The sequence below is a fragment of the Triticum dicoccoides genome, chromosome 5A (genome assembly GCF_002162155.2).
Source record: "Triticum dicoccoides isolate Atlit2015 ecotype Zavitan chromosome 5A, WEW_v2.0, whole genome shotgun sequence".
Classification (NCBI taxonomy): Eukaryota; Viridiplantae; Streptophyta; class Magnoliopsida; order Poales; family Poaceae; genus Triticum; species Triticum dicoccoides.
Window position 1 is genome coordinate 611569803 of NC_041388.1, and position 10063 is coordinate 611579865.

General features: G+C 42.6%; 1 non-coding gene and 1 pseudogene across 1 annotated transcript; one reads left to right on the forward strand and one right to left on the reverse strand.

The window, feature by feature from the left end:
- The first annotated feature begins 666 nt into the window (after nt 1-666).
- On the forward strand, nt 667-2066 carry LOC119298082 (annotated as a pseudogene).
- A 2909-nt stretch (nt 2067-4975) lies between these two features.
- Nucleotides 4976-5048, reverse strand: TRNAK-UUU. The gene has a single exon. It is a non-coding gene; the product is annotated as a tRNA-Lys (tRNA).
- Between the last annotated feature and the right edge of the window lie 5015 nt (nt 5049-10063).

The following is a 10063-nucleotide window of genomic DNA, read 5'->3' on the forward strand; positions in this document are numbered from 1 at the left end:
GCATGGCTAGTTTCGGGTTTTCTAAAACCATCGCCCAACTCTTTCTTATTCAGACACGCCAACTGATATGTTGGATTAACAAGCTAGGGAATAATTGGGGCTTATGTGGACCCCTTCCCTTTAATTTAAGAAAGAGGTCTTCCTAGCTGACTTGAAACTAGATCTTCTTCCGAGTTTCGTTCTCTATGGCTTGTGAATTGCTGTACTGCCTGTTTCACTCTCTTCTAAGGGATCTCCTCCTATGGAGGTATGTAAAGTGGGTTCTATCGCATTTTCCATCTTAGGGCGAGCAATATAAGCAATTCTGGTATCAACAGATACATTGTTTGGGAAAGAAAGTGAAAACAATAGATCCAATTCTGGGTTTTGGGGATGGATTTCTCACAACCCTGAGGTGCTTGCTAATCTCTCGGACGAGTCGATGTCAATAGCAATTCTGATGAAACATCTTAAACATCTTTAGTGCCTTTTGCCTTTGAGCTCAATTGATTAGAAGAAAGGGAATATAACCTGCCCCTCATTGTCCTTCAATCATGGTGCAATGAATATCGTAGATAGAGTGATTTCGATCTCATATAGCTAGCTTTCCTTTCAAAGTGAAACGATTTTCCTTTTACGTTGAGATATTTGAATTGGATTTTCTTTCACCACTACTATCATAACGCACAGAAAACACTGACGTTTCCGCTCGCTTTCAACCACTGCCACTTTACCTGAGCACTGTGACGCAGTCGGTCAAGTATTGAGTTTCTGCTAGTATATCAAGGACTTATGAGAACTGAAAAGAAAAAAACGAAAAAAGGAATTCTCATAGTTCATTGAATTAAGGGAGGGCCATTCGTGGGGGGTTCGTGGAAGAGTTGGGTTCGATTCCCTTTATACGCGATGTGGCGAAAAAGACTGATTCAACGAAATATGTCATGCCAGCATTAAGATTTAAAACGTGTCGTCTACTTCCAGGAAATGTTCGGAACAGAGAACTTTCTCTAATCCAACGTTGTATTCTCCGAAGATTGAGGAACAAGAGGAGATTCATTAAAAGAAATCTTTCTCGGAGAGAAAATCGAAACAGTAACATCAAATCACAAACTACACGAAAGTTGTCTCTTTATTATGGGGATTTACCCATAAGGGAGATGCACAAAGGAAGAGAACTAACTTCATATATCCCTTTTTTACTCAATCAAGAAACAAGATCGGACGTGATTCCGGTTCGTCTCCATTTTAGTGACACTCTTCCTCAAGCAAGGCAGCCGATAAGTCATCGAAGGGTTTGTTTGAATAATGGACTGGTAACCATTACTCATTTGAAAGTTTCCCACGGTGATCTAATATCTTTTAAAGAAAATGACGCGAGAACCCGCGGTTTTGAAATAAGGAGATCTTTCTATATCGACATATCAGTTGGAAAAATCACAGGCAAATTCCTATCGGCCATATCAGTTGGAAAAAGAAGAGGCAAATTCCTACCGGCCAGAATCTGGAGAAGAACAAAAAAAGAATGGTTCCGCTTACTCACAACTCAGAGCGGATGCCGCTTACTACTCAAATCCAAGGAATTGCAAAAGTTGCGTTCTTATATGCAAGAAGAAGACTTTGAAAGAACAAAGAAGTTTGGATCCGCAAAAGTATGCTTAGGCAGTTCCTTCGCTGAGCACAACAGAATGAAGAGGAATTTGTTTCATTTCAAATACTTCTTCTTATTGAAAAGAGGGAAGGAGAAAAACCGAAATCTTCCTACTCGAACAATAAGTCCTTTTGTAGAAAAGTCTTCTTTATATAGTAATTCGACCTATTGCTCCGGATCCCCGTTTACTAGGAAGATAAGAATCAAAAGGATCGAACTACCTACTCATTATTCGGAGGTGAATCATAGAACACTAAAAGCTGTGGTATCTTATGGACCTAACATAGGTCACATCCCTCACGACATAAGATTGAAAGATCCAAACCTTCCTCTTCGGAGCGGAAACGGACGTGGCCAAAACATATAAAAAAAGATCGGCCTAGTCGCTCATAGGGACATATCTATCCGGATAGAGGATAGTCTAGATCAATTTTGAGAAAAATCTCTCTATATATAGATAGGTATCTCTGTGGATAGAGATAAAGATAGGGATCCCTATAAATCGAAATATATGGAAAAAGTGCACTTTTTGACTACTACTACTACTATTTCTTAGACTTTTTCAAGGAAACATCGTTTTTTCGATTTTGACTGAATTGGTCGGAGCGTAGACGAGCAAGCAGAGCCCAGGAAAGAGGTCAGATCGTCATAGAGCAGTCGACTATAAGTATAAGACTGCTGGCCTGAGAGAAGGCAGTCTCTCTCGGGAAACATGGCCCAATTTCTCTTCTTTCTTTTCACACGGGCAACAATTGGGAATAAAACAGACCATGAACATGAGTTTAAAATGTAAAAAAAAGGGAAGAGTGCATTCTCCACTTTCTTATCTCGAAAATGCGTAATATAGTGATGTCATGTGTCTGTTTCTCTGAAAAGGTGGGTCGACCCTTAGGGCAAACAGTAGTGCCAAGTTCCATTGTGGAACGGTCGTTTGCCGGTGACCTTTGTCCATTGTAGTACGAGTGACTGGCGCATCGCATCCAATCTCTCATGCCAATGAGTCAGTTAGAAAACAGCTCCAAATGAATCAGTGATTTCCCCTTTATTTCCCTCGGAGCGCAAGGGGAAACAAGATTGAGAATGAATTAAAACACACCAAATGTTTCATTTTGCCTATTATCAGTGGTCAGCTCTGATACAAACCAGGGGAAAAAGAACCTGGAACGCCTTCTTTAAGGCGCTACTATTTCTAGCGGCATAGGTGCTTTATCACAATACGAAAGATGTACATACGAGTACTACGATTCCTATTTAGAGATAGTCCTACGAGCGATAGACGTAGTAAGGAAATTACGTACGCCAATAACAAATACGAATATGAATTACGCCTACGAGCCTACGCAATGGCATGTTTCGGCGTATAAAGCTAAGAACGAGAATAGCCTACTGCCTCCACTCGGAAAAGGCAAAGGTATCCAGTATAGGATATCGATGAACGGAGGACAAGGAAAGCAGGCAAGGTGAACCTCCTTTGCCAAAGCCCTTTTGAAATACCTTCTTTTTGAACCTTTAGAAAATACCTGCTAGCTATCCCTAGTTTTGTTTAACCAGCTTTCCCCCAAAAAGGGGAGATCCGCTGCTTACTGCTCACGGAAACATCCGACCTTATGGTCAAGTCGTCCGCCTATCTTTCTGATCTCATTCGTTTTTCGATCGCATAAAAAGTCATGAGATCAAAAAAGAAATGTGAGAATGTAGTTACAGATGTAAAAAAAGTAAATATCTCGTTCTCTTGGTCCATAGATGGGGCGTCCTATCCGATGGATGAATGAGGAGCCTCTGTCGAGTAGTGAAATGATAGGATTCTGCTTTTCGGTTAAACCGAAACACAAGTCGACGATTCAAGCCAAGAGTGCGGGCACCTTAAGAGCGGTCAAAGCTAGAAGCTATATCATGACTGCTGGAACGAAAGACCCGATGAGTATTTTCGTACCACCTTCCAATCTTCTTAGTCAATTGTGTACTTTTCCACTAGGCGAGACATAAGTTATCGGAATCCGGGGCCTGTTTTTCCCTATTTCCCAAGGGGAATGTCAAATTGTGTGGTTTCACAGTCTTATGAGACAGAAAGTTTTGGAAAATGGAGCTGCCGTTTTCACTACTTTGGTCCCTAGCTATATTGTTGCTTAAACTAACATGGAAAGTGGGTTCAATCACTTTAAAGTGCCCTCTCAAGTGTCATCTCATAATGGTAATCTCCTTATGGTATAGTAATTTGGCTTAGAATAAGAAACCTATCTCTTCCCCCTAATGGCTTTTCACTACCCCTTGCGGGAATGCATATCGTTGCTGCATCGCCACCGTATTCCTGACTTGCTTTTCCGAACTGCTTGTTTTCTCGGGGCTGCAGTCCAGTTGCTTAGTGGTTTGCTTCTCGGTCTACCCAATCAAGGTTAGACCTCGCTCTATCAACCATTGCTTTAAATAGTATCATGTTATTTCATCTTTCATTGATACCATCATTACAATCGAGGGCCTACAATCCATGGAAATCCCTATTCCGATCACTGGGAAAGAAGAGCAAGTAAGTAATGAATGAATGAATGAATTTAGATGGTATATAAACATCTCCCCATGAAGGGAAGGTGCTATAGTATCTAACTAAGAAAAAAAGTAGGTTGTGAAATGATAGGAAATATGCCATGCAGAAAATCCAGGAAATATTTCCTTGATTTTCGGATGACCCGGCTTATCTTTGCAATTATCCTTATTTAGCAGAATCTAGTGAGTGTTCCATTAAAAGGAAAGAGAGCTATTCGTTGTAGGATTGATCCAGACAACCCAACCTAAGTCACCTATTGCGCCTAACCTAAGTATAGTGCCAGTGGTCAGCGAGGAGAAGTTCATTCCTGTAGAGAAGAGAGGGGATCCTATTTCCTTTCCCCCTTTCCCAGTATGGCAACCTTATCTTCCAGCATGAAAGTTGGTATCAGAATGAAACAATCCAATCCAATCCATACTTGTGGAGTGCTCAGTTCAGTTCCTGATTTCTCTCAAGCCTAAACCGGAAAAGGAAACCTATTACCCGGGGTCCCCCCTTTCGGCTATCTCATCTGCTGTTCCTCGACTCTCAGGAAGGTAAGATCATCAATCAATAGTAGGCTGCTGCTCTGTGCAGTTAAAGATGGGATCCAACCTGTTCTGTTTGCTTGTTTCCTATAATCTGTGCTCGATTCCATATTTCTGTATCCTTCGATTCCCGGGACAGATCTGATCTCCTTTATACTGACCTCAAACAATGAGCGAAGTCGAGATGTTGATGAGAAAGGGGCTTTTCTCAAGGCCAAAGAGTGCTCTTTGAAGGCTACTATGCATCCTTACGAATACAAGAGTGGTTTTTTTTTGTTTTGGGTATAGCAGGACTTGAACCTGCGACCATTAGGTTAAAAGCCCAATGCTCTACCAACTGAGCTATACACCCGATTTTACAAGAAGGCTTGGTGCGGAAAAGAAAAGAGGGCGGCATGGCCCCTTTTCTTCTTATCATATCACAAGGGCGCGGCTCTGTATGGTATAGTACTGTGGAGCAAGTCTGGGAGTCCTTTCCACTCATTGAGGATTCTATCTAAAAAAGAAGGTCAACGGGGGAGACTACAGTAGCTCGAACTCAGACTATCTACGAAAAAGGTAAAGTCGTCTTTCCTAGGGTTCGACCGAAAGGAGCTGTGTTCTATGATTTGACGTTGTGGAGGTCCAGCACTCTTCTAAACGAAGAAAGAGGGGATTCGCGCTACCTCCTACTCCTACAGAAGATCGATTGGCGCGAACTTCCGATCGATTCCTTATTCATTGTTGCCGACCCTTACATCATCATAAAGAGAATCAAGATATCCCAAGAACCCAGCTAGGGATGAATGACTAGCGCTCAAGAACAAGCAAGGGATGAGCGCACGGGAGCGGCGTTGCTTGTTGCTTTATTATCACATTAGAGAAGCGGAACCTCCAAGCTCAGACATCTCGAACTCAGAAACTACCCTTCTATCCCACCCTGCTCCTCCGGCATCGGAAGCAGAACTACCTGACCGAAGGAGATAGACAGGAAGGGAAGACGGTCATACAAAGGCCGAATAAAGCTCTCTTGAAGCTGCATCTGAATAGACCTAGAGTCACTCAGTACATACGAACCCTTGAATAAATAAGAATTGAGAAGTATGAAATGTGGGCATCATAACAAAAAAAGAAAAAGACCGAACCAGTAAGACTAATGTCTACTTATTTATACCTTTGAGAGGTCCACTTAGACTATTATGATTTTCTCTTTAGCTACTAGGTTATATAAGATTCAATTCAATCTAACAAGCGGACTAGACTACCTTCGGCTACTACAAGATATTTAGAAACCTAAGAAGCTGAGCCTACTTTACGCACTTAAGGCAGCAGCAGATGATGAAGAAATGGGCGGTAGATGATAATGAGAAAGGGCACCCCTTGGCATTTCCTGTGGGGGAGTCTGATTGATCCAATCATGACGAATGATGTCAACCCCCTCTTTTGCGCCTAACTTGACTCTGATTCTCCCACTATGAGAGCTGATCCAGGGGCTAGTTCGGCTACAGAATGGAATTTACGAAAGCCCCCCGTCTTTCCGACTCAATGTATTGCCCTTTGGGACCAGGATCTGACGAGGAAGTGAGAGAGGGGACACTAAACATAGGTGTGTACCATTGCCCCAATCCAATGGACTATGTCATACAGGGAGGAACCCTTGGAGGTTGGGACAGAAAGAAAGCAGGTTTTGCTTCTGCTTCCTTCGAGCAACCAAACTCTTTCGTCAGGTGTGGGTCAAGTTCCCTCATTATTGCTTGACTTCCCCTTTGGGGCACGAAAAGATGGACTAGGACTTAAGTAAGGGAGAGGACAACCCCTGTTTCTGGCTTACCTTCAACAAGTGAGTGCTATTCCCATTCCTTACTTTGATCTGACCCTGTTCCCCGACCAGTTTGCTTGCTCACTAGAAGAGTCAAGCGAGAGCAGCTAGTTTAGAAGGAAAAGGACACCTGGGGCTATTCGGCCTCACTTGTCGGAGACTGAACTACCGCTCGCTTACTTGCTGATCAAGGAGGTCATTTCCACTTACTCTAAGCATAGAAGGAAGAAGATTGAAAAACTAACAAACAAATTGTCTTCAGCCCTACTTACTTATAGGCTGACTTGGCCCAGGAAACAAGGTTCTATTAGGCTTGCAGGGCTTAAAAAAGAATGAGCTAGATCGCAGGTATTTGGATACGAGGTAGTAGCGGGGTCTAGTCGAAGCGGTGCGCAAAGTGTACAAAGGCGAGTCTCACGGGCAGCGGCACGTGAGGGGTCTCCCGAACTTCATGGAAGACGCAGTTAGGGAGTTGGAAGATGCACTTTGGACTCCTGCACCAGTAAGAATGAAACTGGAATAAAAAGTCGGGGTAGCTAGTCACTCCGTTACTGAGGAAAGAGAGGATGGCATTTCCATAAGTAGACTCTCCTTCTTACTGAATCCTTATCCTGCCCTCTCTACTCGGGAACAATTCATTCTTAACTCGTACATAAGTTCCGGGCGTCGACAAGAGAGTTAGCGATCTACAGCTGGTTCGGTGGACTGGTGGTGACACGGGCGGGCCCTCTACTTTATTTGCCGAATCCAATCGATCATGGGCGGCCCTCTTCGTTCACAGTCTTTCTTTCCTTTCGAATCCAATTGTTCCAATCTGACCAAATAGCAATTCATTGAAATCATTCGGGTCACCTCTTTTTTAAGCACTTGACCAAGCCTATTTCTATAGAAAAGGACAGGAATCTATTGACTTTGAGTCTGTCTCCTACTACGAAATTGGAACTGAACACAGGATGGCAATAGTGAGAAAAAAATCCCCTCGTACTACGTCATTATTTATTCGATTTTCCCTGGTAAGTGCTCCAGATGCAGTTGCTTTAGTTGACGTAGTGAGTGGAACCTAATTATATGTTTCCTTGAATACCAGAGTTGCCTTTTGTAGATGAGAAAGCCAACAATTTTGCAAGGAGTTGATAATTGCACTTGAAGTAGTAAGTTTAAAGACAGTTGAAACTTAATGGCACCGTTTAACCAAGCACTCTTGTAGCTTCGGAAACTCCGTGTTCAGATCGGTGAGGCAAGAGACGAATTCATCGTCAGTTACCTCCACGATATCTAAAATACCCTCAAGACCATGAAGACAGATAATGAGAGTCAGGTTCAAACAATTCAAGGATTGTAAATACCATAACAGCAAAGTAGAATGCACCAAATTTTTCCTATTACCGGCTCCAGGAAGAGCACACCAAATGAAAGAAACTATTACTCAAAAAGCGAATCACATCTCGATCCACAAACTGCCAAAAGCCTTTGTTATTCCATTCCCAGTGGAACGTCAACCTGTTTAACAACAATTTTCTAAGAAACTTGCTGAATTCTAAATGAAACAACCTTATTTTCAAGTGACAGGCAATATCCATTTCAACCAATTATTCAAGATCAAAGGGCTAACTGCACAGCTAATTGAATTCCTTTTCGAGGTTGAGTTCATCTTGAAACCGCATTTGCTTCCTAATTAAACTGAGAAAAAATAAGAATATTAAAAGAAAGACTCCACAGAACATGAATGAATTCAGGTACATCACATCAGGCTGATATGTGCCGGTATCATACCTGTTTCAAGATTCTGGCTAAGCCCTTCTTGTTGCCACATATCCAGTTTCTTCTAAGGTTTCTGGAATTGCTCAAGTTCCTGCTCAACGCTTCTTGTCTAGCTCCAGTCTAGCACTTGTACCAGTCGCCTACCAGATCACGGCTTTGCTCCAATTCTACTCTCCAATTATGCAATCCTCTCCAAAATTGGGGCTTTTCTTCACTTCAGCACTTCCCCTCGCAGTGGATTCCACTAGGTTCTTAACCTCTTCCCAATTCTTAAACTGAAACCTGCGATGTCTAATCCAACTCGGCACCTAACCAGCTTGTCAGCATCGTAAGTTTGCCTCAACATTCCCCCTAGAAATACAAAAATAATGTAAATCTACTTTCGTTTACTTATTAGGGTAGGGATGAGACTTTCTTTTTCTTTTTCTATTTTCTAGAATAAGTATGCTCTGGAGTAAAAGGATTCGAACCTTTGCATGCCGATACCAAAAACCGATGCCTTACCACTTGGCTATACTCCAAACGGGGGGAAGGCTCGATGAAAACGAGCTGGGATATAGATTTTTCAGAAGGAAGAGTTAGTTACCCTCGGTCTTCCTTCTTTCCCGGGAATCAAGGAAGTAGTAGCGGGACAGTCCTTTATTTCCCCCTTTAGACCAACTACAACAAGCTCGCTCCTTAGGTTAGCTCTCTGCTCTACCTATTTGTTTGCAATGCCTTGCTTATCAAAATAGGCCTTTCTGTAACCTGACCTTACGCTGAAAAACTGCACTTGTTGGCTCTGCGTCCACTGAAACTTATGAAAAAGAAATGTTATTCTATCGATATCTTCAAGAGTTCCCTAACCCCCTGACTGAGAGTGCTATGATGGGCTATTGAAGTTCGTCCCTGCGGCACGGTGGGGCAGTGCAAATCCTTTCATTAATGAAGTTCCGCCCTGACACTCCCATTATTGGCTTCCTTCCCTGGGGACCGCTCGGGCGAAGGCAGAGCATGGAATGATCGTAGGGGCATCCTTCCTAGGTGGAAAAGACGTGTGTGACTAAAACCAGGAGGAGAAATCCATTTTCAAATGGCGACAGAAAGAAAGGAATCACGAAATAGAAGAAAAAGTGCACTGTGCTGGCAAATGTGGAGAATAGCCATCCATCTTTCATCAATGAAATTGTTCTGTATGGGTAGCAAATACACATATCAGAAGAGCCAACCTGAAAGCACTTGCTTCAAAGAAGCAGCAGTTACCAAGAAATTCCTGTTTCAAGTCAGTATATCTCGATAGAACCAATTCCAATCCAGGTAGTGTGAACAGAGGATGTGGAAGTTCTATTTCCTTGCCTTGTCAAGCATTTCATCTGACACTCTATCTATACTATAGCTAGATCAATTCCTATTCTTTCTTCCAGGCGACTTTACTCCAAAGAATTTTGCCTTCTTATCTTGACTCGATCTCACAAAATTGGATTGATTGGCACACCGCGCATCTGGCATTCGCTTCTCCTATCTATCTCTTCCAACTAAGCTGATCACTGGAAAATATGAAATCCTGCAAGCAATCATTCCAGAGCCAACTACGAAGATACCTGGTCTTCCACTCTGTTCACTGGAGGAAAGACAAGAAAGTAAACAATTCTTCAAAGGAATTGGCTCTACCGGAACAGAGGAATTGGCTCGCTCCTTCGCTCGCTGGGTAAGCATAGAATGCACACCAGTCTGGTATCAAAGCGTATATACTTGAAAAGGAGACTACTTGAACAGATGAAATGGAAGGAAGAAATGAAAGTTCGATCTACCAACGTAGAGTCCGCCCC